The sequence below is a fragment of the Leptonychotes weddellii genome, chromosome X (genome assembly GCF_054177405.1).
Source record: "Leptonychotes weddellii isolate Sample4059 chromosome X, ASM5417740v2, whole genome shotgun sequence".
NCBI lineage: Eukaryota > Metazoa > Chordata > Mammalia > Carnivora > Phocidae > Leptonychotes > Leptonychotes weddellii.
This window is the reverse complement of record NC_138385.1, coordinates 6,166,181-6,188,292: the sequence shown is the minus strand read 5'-3', so window position 1 is coordinate 6,188,292 and position 22,112 is coordinate 6,166,181. Positions and strand designations below refer to the sequence as shown.

General features: G+C 39.1%; 1 pseudogene; it reads left to right on the top strand.

Annotated features, from left to right (window-relative positions):
• The first annotated feature begins 2,748 nt into the window (after positions 1 to 2,748).
• On the top strand, positions 2,749 to 11,320 carry LOC102740293 (Y-box-binding protein 1-like; annotated as a pseudogene).
• Positions 11,321 to 22,112: the final 10,792 nt, after the last annotated feature.

The following is a 22,112-nucleotide window of genomic DNA, read 5'->3' as shown; positions in this document are numbered from 1 at the left end:
GGTCCCTACCTTCACTAAGATTTTATCCTGATAATTTGTTACTATCTTTTCAGATCCTCCATCCTATGAGAAGATTTTTTTTGACTGGTGTTTTTAATAGTTTTCAGCAGGACAAATGGTCAGAATAACTCTCTGTCTCCCACCTGGAGCATGAGAATCAGAAGTCTAATTTTTTTTTTATTATAAGCTTACTTATGTAATTTACTTTGAAATGTAAAAATGTCCACCATTTTTATGTGTTTATTTTTAGGCATAGGGTGGGACATTTTATATAAGCCCTTCTGCCATATTACTGTCAGTCTGTGAAGTAACTTTTAAAACGTTTATTAAAGGCTTTAGAATTAACTAAATGGGAAAATATAGTGCTATGTTTTAGAATAGAAGTGGAGATTCTAATATTCCATGATCTTTAAATATGTCTATCTAATACTCATAATTTAAAGTTGTCAATTTTTCTCTTATTTTTGCATGTTTTTAACCCCTAAAGGAGATTGTGTTTTATCATTGTGGTGACTGTACAGTTACCACATAATATATGATGCATGCATGACATATTTTAATCTGTGTGAAATTTTGGTTATTAGCACTAAAACTAAATGCCCATAAATTTCTGTGGCTTCAACTTTCTGAAGTAGTTTGTCTTATTTGAAAAATCTTGGGCTGCACCAAAAATATCTATGAATTATTTATGGTGATAGTTGGGGAGTTGTTTTTAAATATAATGTGTATATGAGACTTTAAGTAGAATGCACTGAATTCCAACTGAGTGTGTGTCTTTTATGAATTGGTTCTTAGTAACCATGACTAGATTATAGAAGTAATTTTATTTGTTGTTTCTAGTTTGGAGTTATAAAATGGAACTGTTTCTTTAAGTGATTCTTATTATTAGTTAAATTGCATTTTTGATATTCTAAACTAGTTGTGTGGAATTAGGATGGTTTAAAATGTAGGTAATGGATATATGCATAAACCAAATAACTTCTGAAATCAGTGGTTCAAGTATCATCCTGACTGAGACAAAGGAACTGCCTAGTGACACGACTAAAAACAATATTTCAATTAAAAATACCAGTGAAATAGTACCTTAAATTTCTTATTTTACTGGAGTTCTTCTCTGGCTTTGAATGGAGGAAGTCAGTGGTGGTTGGAATATCTTCATCTTTTCAGATACCTGATGCTGTGTTAAGGTGATATTGAGAGGGAGGAATATCTGGACCCTTTCAGCCAATTCCAATTTCAAAGTGCTAATAGCCAATTTTGAATGTGGCACATTACAGAGGTTAAGTTGAAAATTGAAAAAAGAGATAAACGCATCTCTTAAGAAGAGACTTTAAAATTGACTAAAAGTGCTCATATTAAAGAACTTAAAGTGTTAACTTAGTACATGAACATACATGGCTTTATTATCTAAGCTGTTTACATTCTCTTTTTTGTAGTCTCCAAGACAAAGCATAGCTAATAATACATTCTAGCCTGATAATGTCATTCAAATATAAGCATGAGATTGCCCAATAAGTGAAGGACATGGGAAAATACATAAACAGGCCTTTTTTAAAATAGGGAAATACATTTTGAAAGACACTTATAATTGGTAGGAAAACAGTGGGTCATATTTACCTGAAGAGAAACATTGTGCTGAAATGGGAAGTTTGATTATGTTAAGTAAAAGTTTATACACTATATTCAGTTGCAGGTTATACAAAATAAAGAGGAAGATATCCTCACATATTTATATATTTGGAAATCCTTTGTGAATTAACATAATAGAAATAAATGTACTGAATTAGTGGGGTTGGATGAACATGACTTGGTAATAGAGACTCAACATTGGTCAGCAAGATTCATGTAGATACAGGCAATATAAACAGGAAGAGTTTGTATAGATTTTGCATTTGGGGGACCCCTAGAAGTGAGCTAAGACACCTTGTGACAAAATTAGTAGGAATCTAATTAAGTGGAGTGAAGATCTTAGTTAGAAACAGACTGTAAGTTGGGTGCCTAGGTGGCTCAGTCGGTTAAGCATCTGCCTTCGGCTCAGGTCATGATCCTGGAGTCCCAGGGTCAAGTCCCACATCGGACTCTCTGGTCAGCGGGGAGTCTGCTTCTCCCTCTCCCCCTTCCTTCTGCTCAGCGGGGAGTCTGCTTCTCCCTCTCCCCCACTCATGCTCTCTCTCTCTCTCTTGCTCACTCTCTCAAATAAATAAATAAAATCTTAAAAACAACAACCACAAAACAGACTGCAAGTGCTACTCTTGATTGCTCTGGTTCCTGGGATTCTTCCTCACGCTCATGACATTGTAATGGACTAACCTGCATGTTAATAAAGGGAATAGCATTTAGGGGTAGAACAACAAATCCTGTAGCTTGGTTTGCCAAGAGGAAGAAGCATGGTAGAATTCGGGAGGACTTTGTACAAATAATATGGAGAGAAAGGATTCAACTGTGAGCTCAACAATATTTTTGCCCTACCTTCTGTTTGTCTCTTCTCTGTCCTCTGTGAATGTTAACTATGTTATCCTTTTTCTTTTATCTGCTGGCATCATATTGAGGAGGCAACCCTGAAATGAGATATGGAAGAATTCATTCCCTAAAGAGGCTTTCGCAAAAACTCTTGGGTTTCTAGGCTTGCTGCTATAGTAGTTCTCTCTAATCGCTTGCTGTTTTTAAAGGGAGCTGAGCCTGCCCCTGAGTAGGAGCAATATGGAGCTTAGTAGGAGCAATATGGAGTTTAGTAAGTGCCCTGATTGAATGTTGACTGAGTTAATAGTGTTGATGAAACTGAGGAGAGAGACTATATTAGTTAAGATAAACTGTGACCATGTACTCACAATTCCCCATTACCTAATCACTGACTTGACCATATTCTAGTCAGGCTTCTCTCCTCCACATAGGTCCCTGAACTTTGGTTTTGCCCCTGCTTAAGCAAGCAAGAAGATGTAGACATCCTCCCTTATAGCTCATTCCATGAATTGGCTGACTACAGAAACAATTTTTGTTGTTGAAGTGCCTGGATTTTTCCACCTTCTCACCCCCATTGCTTGCCTCCCTCCCCCATAAAGTTCCTACTAGCCCTCTTACCCATTCCTGCTTTTTAAAAAGCTTTTCAGTGTTTGATTTTGAAACACTAGCAGATCCTGAGGTCAGCATGTTCTACTTACTGCAATCATCTTTTTGAATAGTCTTTCCTTATGTAAGTTCAATTTGTTGTAATTTGACAGCTGTTATAAATAACACCTAAATTTCAGTGGTTTAATACAGAAAAATTTACTTTTTCTTCACACTACAGACCAATGATCTGTTTCATGCAGTCCTTCAAGGACCCAGGTTCTTTCAATCTCGTTGTTCCATTGTTTTTTGGAGCTTTCAGTCCTTCAATGGATCATTTGTATTTGGCCAGGAGACAAGGGAGGAGAGTGTAGAGGATTACAAAAGAGGTTTTACAGGTCAGGCCGGCAAGTGACACACTTCATGTTCACCCATATTCCATTGGCCAAAACTGAACTACCTAACTGTAAGAGCCCTAAGAAATGTAGTATAGAAGCAGTTTCAGGTAGAAGAGGAGATTATAGTTATTGCTGAGAGCTAGGATTCTCTGCCACATTGTATATCTGTGTCAGAACTAAAAATGAATAGTCTGGAATGATGAATGAAATCCAAAAATAAATAATAGTAAAAAATTTAACAAAAATATTAGTGTTCTAAAATCCAGCTACACAAGTATCAGATTCAAAGAAAGTTACAACAGCAAGAACAAGATAAAATGACTTAGGCCAATAGCTTATGACATGGGTATGATGTCAACATATGCTGAAGAGAAAGAATAACGACTCAAATACTGTTATACTTCCCTCCACCCCAGAAAAACAAAAATCTACTAACAGCGACATGGTAATAACAAATTTCTTCTAGTAGCAAGCAGGGGAAATTAATTTTAGTATTTTAACAAAATGTTAAGTATACTGAAAGGGTACTGTTGTGTCTCACAGTTTTGAAGAAAGATTTTTAATAGCTAAGACACACAAAGGGCTGGGATCATGGTGGATCTGGAACTTCAACAGCAGAAAATTGTGGATCTTCTCCCTGACATTCTGACGTTAACATGATTTGGCTTTGAACTTTCCCAGTCTCTGTTTTGATATCTCTGAATGTCCTGTAGAAATAATTTTATTTGGTCTATGGATCAGTCAGCTATAGTTACAGATTCAAAGTTCACCTAATCATTGGTATTGGTTTCCTCTCTGTATTGAGGTTTGTCCAAGGGAAGGGAGGATTACTTTGAATTGGATAGCTACCCAAAGAAGAGCGTACTTCAGGTTGGAAGTAAAATAATAAGATTTAAGTAAAGCCCAAAAGAAGTGGGAGATGATAAGGTGTGATTTCAACCACACTCTTTGGGTCTCCATTTATTACAAGGCCATATGCTGGGAGTAAGTGATACAAAGATGAGTTAGACACACAAAACCTAATCTGCCCTTCTGCTGTGCTTCACCACCAGGTCACTGGCTGCAATTCCAGATTCCTGTGCTACAGGCCAGAAGGCAGAGTTCCAGTGTTCCTGTCTTTAATTGTCAAATCTAGGTCCACCAGTATCTGCAGTTCAAGTAGAGAAATTTCTGGGCCATGAAAAGTGTACAAATAAAACTGTGGAAATTCATACAAAAGAGAAATGGAAGTAAGAGAGGAAATCATGAATGAAGCAATACTGCAGAGTCTTGACAGATGGTATACAGAAACTAATGACTATTTACCATAATTCATTTTTGTTTTCCTCCTAGGCACATAGCTGAACTACATTTCTCAGCCTCACTTGCAATTAAGTATGGCCATATGACAGAATTATAGTCAATGTAACATGAAACAAAATAATGTCCTGTATCATAAAGAGTTTTTTTATATGAGTTCTTCCTTGTTCTTTTCCTCTTCCAATAAACTTATGACAATTTCCCAGAGGCACTTGGAAGCCACATGCTGAATATGGCAGAATGGCCATCAACCTGGGCCTGTTAATGACTATGGAGCAAAGTCTCTTTCAAAAGATCAGATCACCCTGGGCTGTTAAACAGATGAGAAATTAACCTTTAATATGCTAAATTGTTTTTTTACATGTTTCGGTCAATTTAACACACACACACACACACACACACACACACACACACACACACTACCCTACTCCAATGTAGAAATTGGTGTCAGAAGAGAGGAACTACCGGAACAAAAATCTAAAGTATGAGTCATTGGCTTCATGGATAGGCAAAGATGTAGCAGGCTTGGAAAGTGAACCCCATTTTATGTAGGGTCAAAAAAATTTGGCAAAACTATCTTTTTCAGTACTTTTTAAGCTAAAACAAAGATATATAAGCCTATAGCTCTAGAGTACTGGTGTCAGTGTATTACTCTTTAGTTGTCAATTACCTATTACATTTAGCAAGAAAGAGCCCAGGTACTGAATGAGTGATCTTGCAGAACAGAGCTATGAACCAATCTGGTCCACTAATGCCAGACTGATATGTAAGAAGGAAAAACTTTTTCTCTCATGTAAACTGCTATACTTGAGTCTGTTGGTTACATCAGCATTGCCTTTACTTTAATTGGGCAGTGAGGGGTTACTGGAGAGCATGAACAAAGCCACATAAGTAACTTAGGTGTACCAAGAAAATGTCAAGACATTTTGTTTGTCTAGAACATAGGTTGGCAAATTATGGCTCAAGGGTTAAATTCAGCCTGCTGATTTTTTTTCAATACTGTTATTGGAACACAGCCACATTCATTAATGTATTGCCTATTGTACAGTTATTATCTATTATATAGTTTATAACATATTGAGTAGTTGCAATAGAGACCATATGGTCTGTAAAGCCAAACATATTTACTATCTGGCCCTTTACAGAAAAAGTTTGCTGACCCCTGGTCCAGACAGTGTATTATAAATAATGTAGGGAAAGTGAGATAATTCCTAAGAATATTTGTTAAAGTCAGTGTTGAAGGTCTTAGAAGTCAGAATGAATGGGGCAATGAGGAACTATTACAGGTATTTAAAAGGTGAGTGATGTCCATAAATATTTCTAGAAATCACATTGTGGGATGACAGTGACAAACTAGAGTGGTCAAAGGAAAATAAGCTTGCAGGTAAAGAATCTGAAACCAGGTCGTAAGTGGGAATGGTTGGAGAATCTATAAATATTTAGCCTGCAGAAGAGAAAATTTAAGGTGTACAATATGTAGGTATTCAAATATTTAAAAGCCTGACTAGTGGGAAAAATCCAATTTATTTGCAAATATCCAATTCAGTATCTCATCAGAAGGCAGTGTTCCTCTAAGACACTTGAGTAGAGCTAAATTGAGATTCTTTAAGAGGTCAAATCAGATAAATACAAATATACTCTAAAAATGTCTAGCACAAAACCATGCCATCTATTTTTTATGTTGAAATCCCCTGTTACATTTTCTCATTAATCCACTGCACTTTGACTTGCATCATCACCACTGCCAGCCCCCTGAATTTGCTTTTGCCAAGGTTACCACTAGCAGCTTTGTTGAAAAATTCATTGAACACTTTTCTGGCATTTACACTATTCATGACCTGCTTTTAAAAATCTTCTTGTCACTTTGATTTTGCAACACTAACCTTGCTGTTTTTTCCTCTCTCTGGACATTTCGTGTTACTCTCCTTCAAAGGCTCTTATTTTGTTGGCCTTCCATTACATATTAGTTTTAGCCGAAGTTCTGCAATGGACTTTCTTTATTCTACCCCATCTCACTGGTGTCTGCTGCATATTCTAAAAGTAGATGCTAAAGCCATAGTGCATCTTGTTTTCAAAGTCTTTTTAAGAATTCATGAGGTTTTAGGATTAAGTTTTAAGAAAAGTTTGTCTCTCTCAATAACTTTAATGTATTCATTTCCAATTGAGTGCCTAATTGGCTCTGTCCTTGGTGCTGGAAATCCAACAGCGGCGAGGTGGGGAAAAACACATGAGATTCTTGCTCTTGTGGGATTTTCATTCTGGTTGGAGGGGAAGAAAAGAAGTAAACAAAAATTAGGATAAACATGAAAATTTCAGAGATGGCCAAGTACTATAAAGAAAATAGACCATGGTAATTAATCAGGGAATAGCTGGGAAATTTATTAATTTAGATAGGATGGTCAGGTATAGTTTCTAAGAGTCTTGAATAATGAGAAACTAAGACTTTTGACCTAGGTCCTGGATAATAAGAAGGAGTTGGTCATGTGAAGATTTAGGGGAATAATATTCTCACTGTATTGCATAGTGAGTCCAAAGACTTGAAGGTGGGAAATAAATGTGGCATGTTGAAGGAACAGAGAGATTATTAGAATGTAGTTAACAATGGGGGAAAGTAATAATTGATGAGAATAGAAAAATAATGAGAGCCAGAGTATTTTGTGCTTTGTGGGGTATGATGTGAAGTTTGAATTATCTATAAGTGCAATGAAAAGCCATTGGAAGAATTTTTAGTATGAAGGTGACATGATATCACATTACCTGTATTTTTCTATTTGTCAAATGATACAAGTTATATAACTTTTTACTTTGCTGCAAGGAAATTTAGATGCACAGTAAATTCTTGACAACAGGATATGAATTAGCTTATGACTTCATGTATGTTTATTATCTTATTCTTTTTATTTCTGTTATAATTTTTTATATGTGAGCTTCTTTTGAAAAATGCCTCAAAGTATTTTTGAAGAACTGATAATATGAATCATATAATACATTCTGACTTGAAATAAGAGCATTGGACTTGGATTTGATAACCTGCATGCTATGCCAGTTCTAACACTAAATTATTCATGTGAATTTAGGATAATAATTCAAACTCTTTGGGCCTTAATATCCTCATCCCCAAATGAGGAAATTAATGCTTCTCAGGAATATTGTGTGGAGAAGATTGTGACTGTATATAGGCAGATAGTTGTAGAACTATATATATTCAGTACATATTTCTTAAGCTTCCTCTATGGGCTAAAAATTAGATATTAAAATTTGGGGATTCAAGATGGACTCTTATAAGAAGAATCTGGATAAAGTTATGTTAAATATATAGTGCCAAACATTTTTAATCCATGTATATTTCATATAGAAAAGGAAATATTGGACATCTTCTCAAGTGTATGATCCTTCTTAGATTTTTTTTTAATAAGGAGGTTGAATCTCTTGACAAACATATGAAATTTGAATCAGGAATAGTTCAAGTTCAATGCTAAAATTAGGAGAAAAGTTTGAACAAGTTCTCTGTATGCATCCTCATCAGAATTACTGCTAATGGCTATGTGCAAAGTTTAGCTGATGAATTATTCAGTTTGATATCAATCTTGTCTGTTGCCACAGACTTTTGAAACAAAGAATGCTTTGCAATTCTTAGGAATATACCTTTAGGCAACAATCGAAATATTACTTGACATCCACAGTTCATGCTTTTAAAACTTATTTAAAGTGTAAGTAAATTGCATAAGAAGCTTTTAATTCCTATAACTTTTGAATAATTTATCTTACCTTTTCATCAAGCTCTTGTGTGTATTTTGCTATGAAATATGGTCAGCTCCATGTGTACATTATTTTAACCCTAGAAAGGACTGACTTTGTAAATATTAACATTACATGGGTGGCTAATGAGCAGACTCCTTAGAACTCAAGTGCTCTGTGAGCCACATTTTGGAAACCACTGGATTATAGAAAACTATTACCTATGCCTACTGTACCCGGCCTTCAGGTCTGTAATGTGTGCATTGATTAGTGTCTTTCCATTTTGTCCATATCAAAATTTAAGTGCCTGTTCGTGGCATTGCAGAACTTAAGAAATCTGCTCTCTCATCATGCCTCTTATACTTCCCCACCATGGCTCTGGTCTTTCCACCTATACTTCTCTCCCCTGAAATAACCACTTCTTGCCAGCTTTAATACTACGTACCATTGAAGACTCAGTCTTTTCTACGATTATTTCACAGGTCTGGAATAGTTACAAATAGTCCTTCCTCTGCACTGACTCTGAGCTTTGCCAACTGGTTATTTATTACATGTCTCCATGGCCATCACTAGAAGTGGTTGTGGCCCTGGGGAAACTACCAGTGAAGGCTGCTCAGGAAAATCATTTGCAGAAGGAAGCCACTCTGTAGGTAGGTATCTTTCATAGGATCCCTGGGATAGACAGAAAAGACATTAAGATTGCAGTATCCCTGCTATCACTGCAAATGAGTGGAACAGAGTGCAGACACCCATGTTGCCCTGCCAAAGAAAGGGGTCTATTTCAATTACTATAAATTCCCTGAAGATAGAAACTGTATTATTTATCTTCATATCTCAAGTTCTCTGCATATTAGATGGTACAAATGAGGCCTCCCTACATACTTGTTGAAATGAATTGCAGTAGCGTTTTGAGACATTGCATATCATTTGTTTGTATGCTTTTCATAACATCACTGTCCTTTGTTTTTTTCTTTTTTCATAGAAAGAAAACAAACCAGGTTTTTCTAACTAGGTAGACTAAGTGACAAAAGCTTCAAAATTCTCATAAAGAAATTGAAACGCACCTTTATAAAGCAATGTTGTATGCAGGCAAAAATGATAGTACTATAAACTGTTAGGATAGCAGATATTGGAGAAACATTAGAGCACAATTTTGTTAAGTGCAGATTCAAATTGGGACAGATCTAGACTCAGGTGCTAGCTCCATTTACAGGCTGTGATCTGGACCAAAACTCCAGCTTCCTTAGTTGCTGTATAATGGACACAATAATAGTATCTGTCCATGAATATTTAACCAGGATACTGCATATAAAATACCAAGCACTGTAAGACTTAGCAGTCATTGTTGTTTTTGAGCTTTTAGATGAAAATTAGGTTCTGGCTAAAATGTTAGGTTAGAAAATTTATTAGGTCCACCTTCACATTTAGCATCTACTTCTTAGAAAACTTCTTATAGTCTGGGCTGGGCAAACGGAATCGTGATCAGTTTGACCACTATTGCCAACTACCTCTTACTGTCAAGTAGCTCCGTGGCAACAGGCCCCATATAGGCTCTGTTCTGTTCCCACACCCCATACCCAACTTCAGCTCCCAGGAGTCTCTTTTTATTTCCCTCTTCCTCTTTGCTGTGTTGGTCGAGTCCTAGTCCTTATGTTACTTTTTATCCCCCAATGCCTTAAAGAATGTAATTTAACCTGCCTTGTTTTTTCATCTGTGAAACAAGGGTAATAACCTTCCTATCACCTGTGCTCAAACAAACATGGTAAGAATTAATGAGATAAAGCGTAGAGGTAATAAAGTCTAAGAAATGTTAAAGTGCATTAAACTCATTCAAAGAAATAAAGTTTAAAAAGTATAAGAATAGAGTCTGATGGGGAGCGGGAGTGGAGAGCGGACCCTAGAGAGCCCTGAGCAGCCCCAGCGCCTTGGCCTAGTTACCATCACACCCCGGGAGGGGGCGCCGCTGCCGCAGCCGGCCCCAGTCATCATCCCCGCCACCAGGAACAGCAGCCTCACATCTGAGGTGCCTGCCTGAGGGACAAGAAGATCATCCCGACGAAGGTTTTGGGGAAATGGTTAAATGTAAGAAACGGATATGGTTTCATCAACAGGAATGACACCAAGGAAGTTGTATTTGTACACCAGACTGCCATAAAGAATAACCCCAGGAAGTCCCTTCGCAGTGTAGGAGATGGAGAGGCTGTGGAGTTTGCTGCTGTTGAAGGAGAAAAGGGTGCAGAGGCAGCCCATACTGTGACAGGCCCTGGTGGAGCTCCAGTGCAAGGCAGTAAATATGCAGCCGGCAACGCTCTCCACATCGCAGGGGTCCTCCACCCAATTCCCAGCAGAATTACCAGAATAGTAGGAGTAGGGAAAGAAGGAGGGTGGGGAGAGTGCTCCCGAAGGCCAGGCTCAACCGCACTGGCCCTACCCTACTGCAGGGGACGCTTTCCATCCTACTACATGCGGAGACCCCAGAGGCCTGGACCACGGTCTTCTAACCCTCCTGTGCCCGGTGAGGTGATGGAGGGAGCTGACAAGGTGCAGGAGAACAAGGTAGACCAGTGAGACAGAATATGTTTCAGGGTTATAGACCATGACTCTGCAGGGGTCTTCCTCGCCAAAGAGCCTAAAGAGGACTGCAATGAACAAGATAAGGGAAATCAGGAGATGAGATACAACGTCTGCAGCTACCTCAGTGTTGGTACCACCTCAACTTCAATTACCAACGCAGACGCCCAGAAAACCCTAAACCACGAAATGGCGAAGAGACAAAAACAGCCCACCCACCAACTGAGAATTCGTCTACTCCCTAGGCTGAGCAGGGCGGGGCTGAATAAATACCCGCTTACCATCTCTACCATCATCCAGTTTAGCCCAACAAGAATAAATGAATATAAAATTCCAGCATGCATTAATTCACCCAATTTTGGTCAGAAATCAACAAATCACAGAATATTTGAGTTGGATGGGAGCTTTGAGATCATGTACTTCAGTTCTAGTCTGTTGACATGAAAACCGAGGCTCCAATAAGGGAAAGTGACCTCCTTAAATTCATGCAGCAGTTTAGTGGAAGTGCCAGGTAAACTCCTATTATGCCCTTATGAAACAAGACAAAAAATATACTTTCGTCAGTATTTTTTTAGGTAATTACCATGATCAAATTTTCCCAATGGGAGCCCTCTGATCTTAGTGCAGTGTTTCAGAAACATTGTTCTATCAAGAATTCCGAAATGTAGGAGAGAGAAACAGCCCTGACATCTCATCTCCCCCACCACTCTCAAGATATCACCACGGGACAAGAGCTGCTTTTAATAAACCTTAGAATAGAGGACAATATAGTGATTATTTTCAGCAGTATAATCTGGACCAAAGAAAGTTCTGGTTATCTAGTGAAGACTGAAACAAAACTTATTGCAAGGAACCAAAGGCAGTGCCTCATTGTTCTCAGTCAATGACAATTACATAATATTTAGAATACCTTTGTCTCCTCAATGATCTGTGGCTTTGGATTAGCATGAAAGTGGAAGGCTAATGGAACTATTAATCTTCATTACCCTAATAGTCCTCAAAGTCCTATTAGGGTAATGAAGATAGAAACTATTCCAGATTCCTCACATCATTATGGTCATTGACAACCTGAGAATCACTATCAGCCCCTCTCCACATCAGTGCTTATTTCCAACCCTAAAAATGGAGGGGATTTTCTGAAGGCAGGAGATGATGGCCTTGAAATTGAGACTGATGTTAATTAGAGATGTGACACTCTAGTCTAAAACTTGCAGCAGAACCATGTCTCTCAACATATTCAAAACACACACCAAAATGCCTAACATGTATGCCCCAAAGAGAACCATATTTTGGAAGAAACTCCTTGGTAAATGTTCAAAATAAATTTAGAAACTCAATTGATGAGATTCTTTACATTCAAATCTGATGACAAGCACAGACCAGACTTAACACCTCAAAAACAAAACAACAAAAATTTGGGCACTAAGTGGGGAAAAGAGCAATCATCTCCCAGTATCAATAATGAATATAACTGGAACAAAGTACTATCCAAATCTTGTGAAAATACTGAGCCCTGCTCTCCACCCTCCTTCCCACTGATACCAATTTTGGCTATAAAAGATGTTTCTTCACCAAAACCCTTGGAAAAGATCACTTGATTCTAGCTCACTATTCAGATCCATAATAATCTTCCCGTGTCCTTCAGGGGGAGCCTCAGCTGGCCCCTGAGTAATGAAAGACACAGTGGGTTTCAAGTTTGGTTATACATTTGATATCTGAGGAGCTTAAAAAAAATCACAATGACTCAGCTCTACCCCAGATCAATTAAATGAAAAGCTGAGGGTAGGGCCAGGCACAAGTTTTTTTGAAAGTTCTTCAGGTGATTGTAATATGTACCCAGAGTTGAGAATCTCCGTAATAGTGTACCTTCTGCAGGCCCCTGTGGCTTTGGAGCCTTGGAGGAATCTATCTTGCTCTCCACCATCCGAACCCCACCTACCCCAAATCCTTAAACAAAGAAGTCTGTGGAGGTCTCCAAAGTGCAGTTTACCTTTCCCTAGTGTTTTATTGTTCTGCCACTATTAGTGCCAAATGAGTAATAACAGCTGAGTGGTCACAGGACATAGACAGATGGGGACATAGACTCAAACAGGTGGAATACACCCAGTGCTAGAGCAGATGGATATGGAAGGAAGCCAAAACTTTCTCCAAAAGTGACAGCTGGGGGCAGATTTGAGAATCATCCAGCTTTGGTTAATATAACAATAACTAGAGGAGCTCACAGATGATGATAAACCCTCTCCATCTCTAGGGAATCAAAGTCAGGGCCCGGATTAAGATGAGGCAACTGAGGCCCTCAACCCAGGCACAAAATTTTAGGGGTCATCAAAAAACTCAGTAAATCAAGATGCATATTGTTTTGATAAACTATTTAAAAAATTCTAAATTAGTGAAAAAATTCATGATGAACAAAATTTTAAATCAATACAGGAGCCAATCCTGCACTTGCATAACTCATTCATTTCCCTCATCCTAACCCAGGTCCTGTCAGATCCTGTCACCCTGGTTCTGGCTCTGGGATAAATCCCATCCAGGCCCCAGATCCACCTACAACCCAGAAGAGGAAGATACTCTTATTCAGGAGAAAGGTGATGGGACTTCTACCCCATTTTTGTGTGAGATGGCTAGGTGTGAAATAAGTTGTACCCTAAGCTTCTTCCCTATAGCTGGTCCAGAAAGCAGCCCTCCTCTACCCCAAAATAAATCTCATGGAATTTCACCAGTATAAATTGAAAAGTTGTAAATGAGAAGAAAGGATGAAGAACCCCAGGGGTGGAAGAATGGGGTGAAATGGATGGAAGGAGGCAGCTATTGGTCTGTTGCCTGACTCTTTACAGTTGAAACTCTTGACAGCTCTGTCCCCAGATCGATCATTCCTAAAATGATTCTCTAATGGTTGAATTTCATGCATCCAGCAGATTTAGGAGAGAGGTAGAGATGGAAAATTTCCAACTTCTCCCTATGGGGTACTCATTAAAATAATAGACTTAAGAGTGAACAAATGAGTGAATGGATGAATGGGTGGGCGCCTGCTGTCTCTGCATTAGAATAAAATCTGTTCTCTACATTTTCAAGGTCAAAAATATATAGTAGAGTCTGTAATAAGAACCCCTGCCATCAATTCACTTTTGATTACTGCTCAAAAAATGTTATATGAAATAAAATTGTACTACCAAAAAAATGTTAACGGTAGATACATATGGGGGAAGAGAAATTCTGCTTTATATACTACATGGTTGGAAGTTTTAAAAGCATCTACTATTTTATAATTAAAACTAGATGTTAATAAGAAAACAAAGATCTGATTTAAAAAGTAGGAATTAAAAAGTCATGGCCCTATACATCAAAACCTAGAAGTTAAAATTATAAAATAAACTTGGAAAATTGTAAAAAAAAAAGTAAAATTAAACAGTAATAATATACCATTTGTCACCTATTAAATTATAAAAAATAATAAACCACAATGATGCTCAATGGTGGCAAGATATATGAAACAAGCATCAAGTATTGGTGGTGGAACTATATATTAGCACAAATATTATGAATTTGTGGAAGAAACAGCAATCTCTAGCAACCTTCAAAAATCTTCAAGCATTATGATGTAGAAATTACACTTTGGGGACTATATCATAAAGAAATAATCAGAAATAGGGATATACATCAGTGAATGAAGATGATCCTCCCAGAATTATTGTATAATGAGAAAAAATGGAAAGATTTACCTGTAGGGGAATGGGATAAAATAAATTATAGCACATTCATGTGATCACATAAAATGTAGGCCCTTTAATTTTATTTGGAAATATATGGGGAAATGTTGACTATATAATATAAATGGGAATAAAGCAGAATACAGAGTTGTATATCCAATTTACTCTAAAAGAAAGACTAGAGGGGCACCTGGCTGGCTCAGTCAGAGGAGTGTGCAACTCTTGATCTTGGGGTTGTGAGTTTGAGCCCCACATTGGGTGTAGAGATTACTTAAAATCTTTAAGAAAAAAAAGAAAGACTGGAAAATAGTGATCCAAGGTAAAAGAGTTGTTATCTCTGATAGTACAAATATATATTCCAAAGAATCAACAATGAGCTTATGTAATTTTTATAATCAAACATGTAAATAATATATAATTTAATTGGATCCTTGTAAAGGACTGGATTCCTAGATTATTATAACCCTGTCTTTGTTTTCTCCATACACCCTACTGTCACTTTACCCATGAAAATGTTTTCTCAATTGTGGATTTACTGCCTCTATGAAAGATAAAATATAAAGGTATAGTTAAACTACTATCTATGCTATTCTCCAATATCCTTTATCAAAATTACATCCACGTGACATAATATTGCTATTTTTTTTTAGGTAAAATGGTTTTGTTCAGGCAAAAGTTTGTTAGACAGTGGCAAAAATTATTCAATAAAAAGTATTTTTTGAGCATCTATCATGTGCCTTGTACTATGTTTGGCACTGAGCATTTAATGGTGAACAAGGCACACTTAATTCTTGAAATAATCAATTTTAAAGTCTGAGGAGATAGATAAGAGAAAAACGTGAGAATAAATGAATAATGAAAAACAGGGTGTTTAGGGAGAGTAACCACGAGTCATGGAGGTAGGGGAAACCTACTTTAGTACTTTCTTTACACTGGTGGCCAGGAAAGGCATTAGTGAATGAGTGGCATTTGTACTGCGAACTGAATGACAAATGGAAATCTACCATGCAAAGATCCAAAAAGAGACAGTCGACAGTCGCAGGAAAAAGAACTGCTTATGCAGAGACCCTGAGATAAGAAAGTGATTGCATATTCTACCACTATCAAGGAATTCAATGCTGGACTGCTTGAGGAGCTATGGGGAAGAGGGTACAGATGTGGCTGGAAAAGAGAGGTAAGGGCCGGATCGTGGAGGACCTTGTGGTACATGTTAGGAATTGGAGTTTTATGTTAAAATTGGTAGGAAAGCACTGGAAATTTTTAAACATGTAGAAGAAATTCAATTTATTCTTTTTAAGCCCTTTTGACTATTGTAGGGTGGGTGAATTGTAGCAGGACAAAAGAGAGAAAGGAGACATTTAGGAGGCTCTTGCAGTGACCCAAATGTGATATGATCATAGCTTCTACTAAAGTATAGAAGTGGAAATGAGAGAAGTAGGTGGATTTCAGATACAGTTTGGAGTGAAATCCAACTGTGCCTGCTGATGGACTGGAAGTAATTGGGGCCAGGTTTGGGATGGGTGGGGAGGTAAGGTGCCCTCAGCTAACTTCTCAGCAGGTCTTGGTGGCTTACTTGGTAATGTGACCCCAACCTTCATTCTTGAGTGCTTGGAGACCTTTTCAGTCTGGGATTGCTGCACTTGTCCATTCATAGTTATAATGGGGCAAGAGAGTACCAGCAAGTACCAGGAGATACCAGGAGACCACCTGGGATCCACACATAATCCTTCTGGTCCCAGTGGAAAAAAGCAGCCCTGCCTCAGTTTGATGATCAGGACCGGTTATACATGCCAGTATATGACTGTCCTTCTTACCTGTTGGTCCTTGGACATAAGGGATACAAAAGGTAACTGGTGGCAGCCGTAACTTGCCATTGCTTATGTCTCCTGGCAAGAGTGTGGCCCCTTTGTGGATTAGACCTTCCAACCCTGCAGAGCTCAGAACTATGAGGACAGGCAGCACAAAACTCCCCAGTGGGGAGTGGCAGCGTGCGTCCAATCCTGCTTCCAGTCCTTGGTTGGAATCCTTCCAATCCAGACACATGCACCTTCATAAGGGAGACAGTGCCATATAGAGGCCTATGGTTTAATAAATACACCCTCATACACTGCATCTCAAAGGACGAAATCCCATCCTTTCAGAATATTTCTTTTAATCTGGCACTTCAGTTGCACCTTTAGAAGATAGCTCCAGTGTTCTATGGGGCCAGCTGTTTCTGCATGGTATGGTATGTGATATGGCTAATGGAGCCACACTCCTATACCTGCTGTTCTGTGAAGTGGGTACTCTGGTTACATGATATGTCATGTGGCCTATAAACTAAGAATTCTCTGAGTCCACAAATAGCGTCACTGGTGAAGGCTCTACAAGCAGGAAAAACAAACTCATGCCTGGATAAATATCTGTCCCTGTGAAAATGAAATGCTGGCCCTTCCAGAAGAGACAGGCCCAGTGTAGTCACCTGGCTACCACATGGCCAATTGGTCTCCCTGTGGAATGGTGTCATACCAGGGGCTCAGCATTGGTCCAGGTTGCTGACGGTTTGGACATTCAGAAATAGCAACCGGTAGATTAGTGGAAGTCCATGCTCTTGGGCCCACATGTAGCCTCCATCTCTGTCACCATGGATACTCCACTCATATGCTCATTATGCTGTTTCTGGGAGGGCTGAGGAGAAAAGCTGGCAATGTGAATTGAGTCATTTTGTCAACTTGGTTTTCAGTGCCTCTCTGTGATGAATGCTGTCCGGTGAGCACTGACATGTGATATAAATATTTTCACACTTCCATGCCCACTCCCATATGTCTATCCACATGCTTCTTCCTTAGACCTCTTTGTCTTTGCCTTCCAGTCCTTGTCTTTTCAGGCCCCAGATTAGAAGGCTGGGCCATTGACCACTGCCCAGGAATCTATATATTCTCACCTCAGGCCCCGTCTCCCTCACACAAAGTAGACAACCAGGTGCACTACTTGCAGCTCTTACCATTGCAAAGACTTTGGTCTCCACTATCTTAGAAAGTTAGCCCTGAATGCGACTATAGAGCAGCCACTGTCCACTTTGATTTGCATTCCCATAGCATGCTGATCCATCCATAAATCAAGTTCAGGGTTTTTCCTCTTTTTTCAGCTAGTCATATAGGAGTTCCCTTATGTCCATAGGTGCAAGCCAAGGAAGGGTTCTGGTGCAACTTTTTGGTAACAGGAGTTCTAGGCTTCCAGCTCATGCAGTTTACTTGTGCCCTCTTGTCCTGCTTAGGTTCAATTCAAGATGTACATTTCCATTTCATGATAGAGTGCTGTTGGGCATGTCTGACTATATAACTCATTGGGTCCAACAGAAGATACAGTTCTGGATGCATGTTTACTTGGTGACATTTGGTCAAGCTTGTTACAGAATCCCAAGGACTTATATTGTGACTATTTCACTGGAGCGTATGCTCCAAACTGGATCCTTTTCCAATACTGATATATCTAACACTATAGGGTTTATTGGATTCTATGGTCCAAGTGACAAGGATGCTGGAATTGTGGCTTAGACCTGCTCCCATTGCCTTTTCCTGCTAGGCCCACTCAAAGCTGGTGGATTTCTTTTTTTTTTTTTAAATTTAAATTTTGTTAGTTAACATATAGTGCAATATAGGTTTCTGGAATAGAATTCAGTGATTCATCACTTACATACAACACCCAGTGCTCATCACAACAAGTGCCCTCTTTAATACCCATCACCCATCTAGCCCATCCCCCACCCACAACCCTCCATCAACCCTCAGTTTGCTCTCTGTTGTTAAGAGTCACTTATGGCTTATTTCCCTCTCTCCTTTTTTCTTTTTCCTCTTCCCATATGTTCATCTGTTTTCTTTCTTAAATTTCTTTCTTAAATTCCACATATGAGTGAGATTATATGGTATTTGTCTTTCAGCTGGTGGATTTCTATGGCAGTAGGTATAAAGAGTGGAGCAATATTTGTAGGTATTGAAAGTTGGAGTGGAGCCTCCAGAATCCAAAGATGGCTACCAGATGCTATGCTTCTTTCTTTGTGATGAGGGATTCACAATAGATACAGCAATGTGTCTTTTGCTTTGAAGGGGATATCCCAACATGACCCTGACTACTGGAAACCTAAAAATTTCACTGAAGTTGCAGGTCTGTATAACTTAATAGGATGTCTTCTACCTTCTGGAATGCGTCTTAACAAGGCCTCCAATCTAACTGTCACTTCTTGCCTGCCCTGTCAAGCCAGCATAATGTTATCAATGCAATGGATCAGTGTGAAGCTCTGTGAAATATCCAGGAGGTCCAGATCTTTCCAGACTATATTATGACACAGGGAAAGGAAGTTAACATAGTAATGGCACATTATAAATGAATACTATCGATCCCACATGAGTAAGAACTATTTCTTTTACTCTTTGCTAATTAGAATGGAAAAGAATGCATCCACTAAATCACTGGTGACATGCAGTGCTTCAGAGGGCTTATTAATATGCCCTAGCATTGATACCATGTATATCACAGTATCTGCAATCAGGATTATTACTTGTTTAACACTGTGATAGTATACAGTCACTTTTCAGGATCCATCCATTTTCTGTAGGGTCCACATTAGAAAATTCAATAGAGATGTAAGGGCTCCCACTCCTGTATCCTTTAGATCTTTAATGGTGACACTCATCTCCACCATACCGTCCCTTGTGATGATAAGATATTGTTTTGGTTTAGTATCATTTTCAGGTGGTTTCAGAGGTTTTCATTTGGTCTTCCTTAATATGATACCTCTTACTGGGCCCAATGTGAGGTTCACTCCAACTTTCAAGTATATCAATTTCAATTGTTCAAGTGGAGTCTGGAGAAATGACTCCCGGGTATGTTTGTAGACCCAGTGAGCCCCGCTCCTATTGGTAGTTCATATACTCCAAGGTAGTATTAAACATGTATGGATTTTATTAGAGCAAACACTTGTGAGAGGAAATGAGGAGGAAGCTAGGAAAGATTGAGAGAGTTATCAGATCCCAGTGTAGGTTGGACCTGGAGGAGAAGAGAGAAGGAAGTTGAGTACATATCAGAGAATGTAGTCTGGAGAGGGTTCAGCAAGGTCATCAGGGAATCCTTAAACAAAAGTCAGCTATATATATATATATGTCCCCCATAAATGTGCCTGCCTTAGTATCCCTGCTGCTCTTAGTTACTGGCTGGGAACAGTCTGTGGGAAGTGTAGCCTCTGCACAACTTCATTTAGTACCTGGCTTCCAAGTTACCACCCCAGTGGGAGCAGGGAGTGTGAAGACACTGTGAATTTCTGTGTATCAGTATCAACTATACTTGTCCTAGACATGTCTTATCCCCCTTTCCTACTGTATAGTCATCTAAATCAATTGCCCGAGGTCCTTTAGGGGAAAGACTTTGGGAATCATCATAGAATATACATTCCCCGGTGTTTAAGGGGTCTTCTTCCTAGAGACCTGGCCATCTCTTCAGTTATTGGATTCCAGATCTGAAAACTCATTCAGGACTAAGAACTGAGCAAGAGACATCACTTTTTGTTGGGTCAGCCACCCTCTGCCTTTTGCTTCTCCATCCTATTTGTTATTTTACTTATAGATTTTAAGTGGCACCTTTGTTGGTTGCTTGTCTGCTTGCATCTAGTGATGTCTATGAATCCCAGTGGGTCAGGCCACCTTGGCTGCCCCTCTAACCTTGTTGGTCATTATGGTGTTTGTGGTATCGCAGGTTCTGGCATTTAATGCTGCAAATTGGTCCCTGTTATTTTGAGGCCCCATCATCTTCATGGATATTAACAACTTAGCTCCATGATTCTCTTTCTTATCATCAGTCCTGGCCTGCAGAAGAAAACGACCCCTGAACTCCTTAGTGATACTTGGGTCCCTCTCACCAGCACATTCTGGATGGCTTTGGTGAATGGTATGTCCTTTTGACCCTTCCCTGGATCATAAGACTTTGGCCTTCCAGATTCACACAATCAGTTCTAACAGTCTCTTTTCCCTTCCTATACTGTTTCCCAGAGCTAATCAGGTATTTCCATTAAGTATTGACCATCAATTTTTCCTGGCTTCCAAGAGCCACCACAACAGTGAGTTTGTTCCAATCTCTGGGACCTTGCTGGGTTGTCCCATGTCCTGGTAATTATCTTTAGTTAATAAATTATTACCAATCCAGCCTTGCATTCTGGCCTCCTTGATCAAGTACCTTCAAAATCTAATCCTAGGATACAATCCTGACCCTGCCAGTACTTACCAGCTAATTATTATAATTCTTTACATGTGTAATACCTTCTCTTCCTTAAATAGACTCAACATATTCCCCGTCAGGTCACACTAGGATTTAAGTCTAGTTATGGGACTGGGAGCCAAGAGAGGAGGTGAGGACAGATCCTGAGGGAGATATCAGTTGCCTTGTGAATCTTGCACCATGGCAGAAGTGCTAGCTCTTTTTAGGGAAGGATGAGCTACCTTTGCAAGCCCAGAAGTTCTCGGGCTCAAGCAGTTGCAGAGCCATCATCCTCAGGGGGATGTCTCAATCCCATGTATCAGGACTCTGGGGCTCTGATATTTGTATAACCCACCTTCCGTGGCTAAACATTGAAACATTTCTGAGTCTCTGGTACTCTCACGCTTGGGTCTCCAACCTGCTATTCAGCTATGTCTGCTCTTGTACTATAGGTGACAAGGACTGCTTTATAGACTACTGCCTATCAACAAGGGCCTCTGGCCCTTACACTGAGCTATTAACTGCTTGTTAACATCTTCCAGTCTCTCATTAACCTTCTACAGTATATGGACACAACTTAGCATTAACTAGCAACTGCAGCTTTGTAGGCATTATACCCTCCCCCCCCCTCCATATTCTTCAGATGCCTAGCTCATTATACCTGACACAAAATTCTCCTCTACTGGGATATTGCCCCAGATCACCCTCCTGAGAAATCTTTAGCAATTGAGTCATCACTTGTGCTAGGGACTACCCATGCCTTAGCTGCTAACCAGGCCCCACCTTTTCATCTGCTGGGCAATGGATGAGCCAGTACCAAATCCCCATCTTTTTGCCTCTTTTCTCAGACCACCCTATTTTTGGTACTACTTTTATTAGTCTGAGTCCTCTAAAAGGCAGACTCCAAGATAGTATTAAACATGTATGGATTTTATTAGAGCAAACACTTGTGAGAGGAAATGAGGAGGAAGCTAGGAAAGATTGAGAGAGTTGTCAGATCCCAGTGTAGGTTGGACCTGGAGGAGAGAGAAGGAAGTTGAGTACATATCAGAGAATGTAGTCTGGAGAGGGTTCAGCAAGGTCATCAGGGAATCCTTAAACAAAAGTCAGCTATATATATATATAT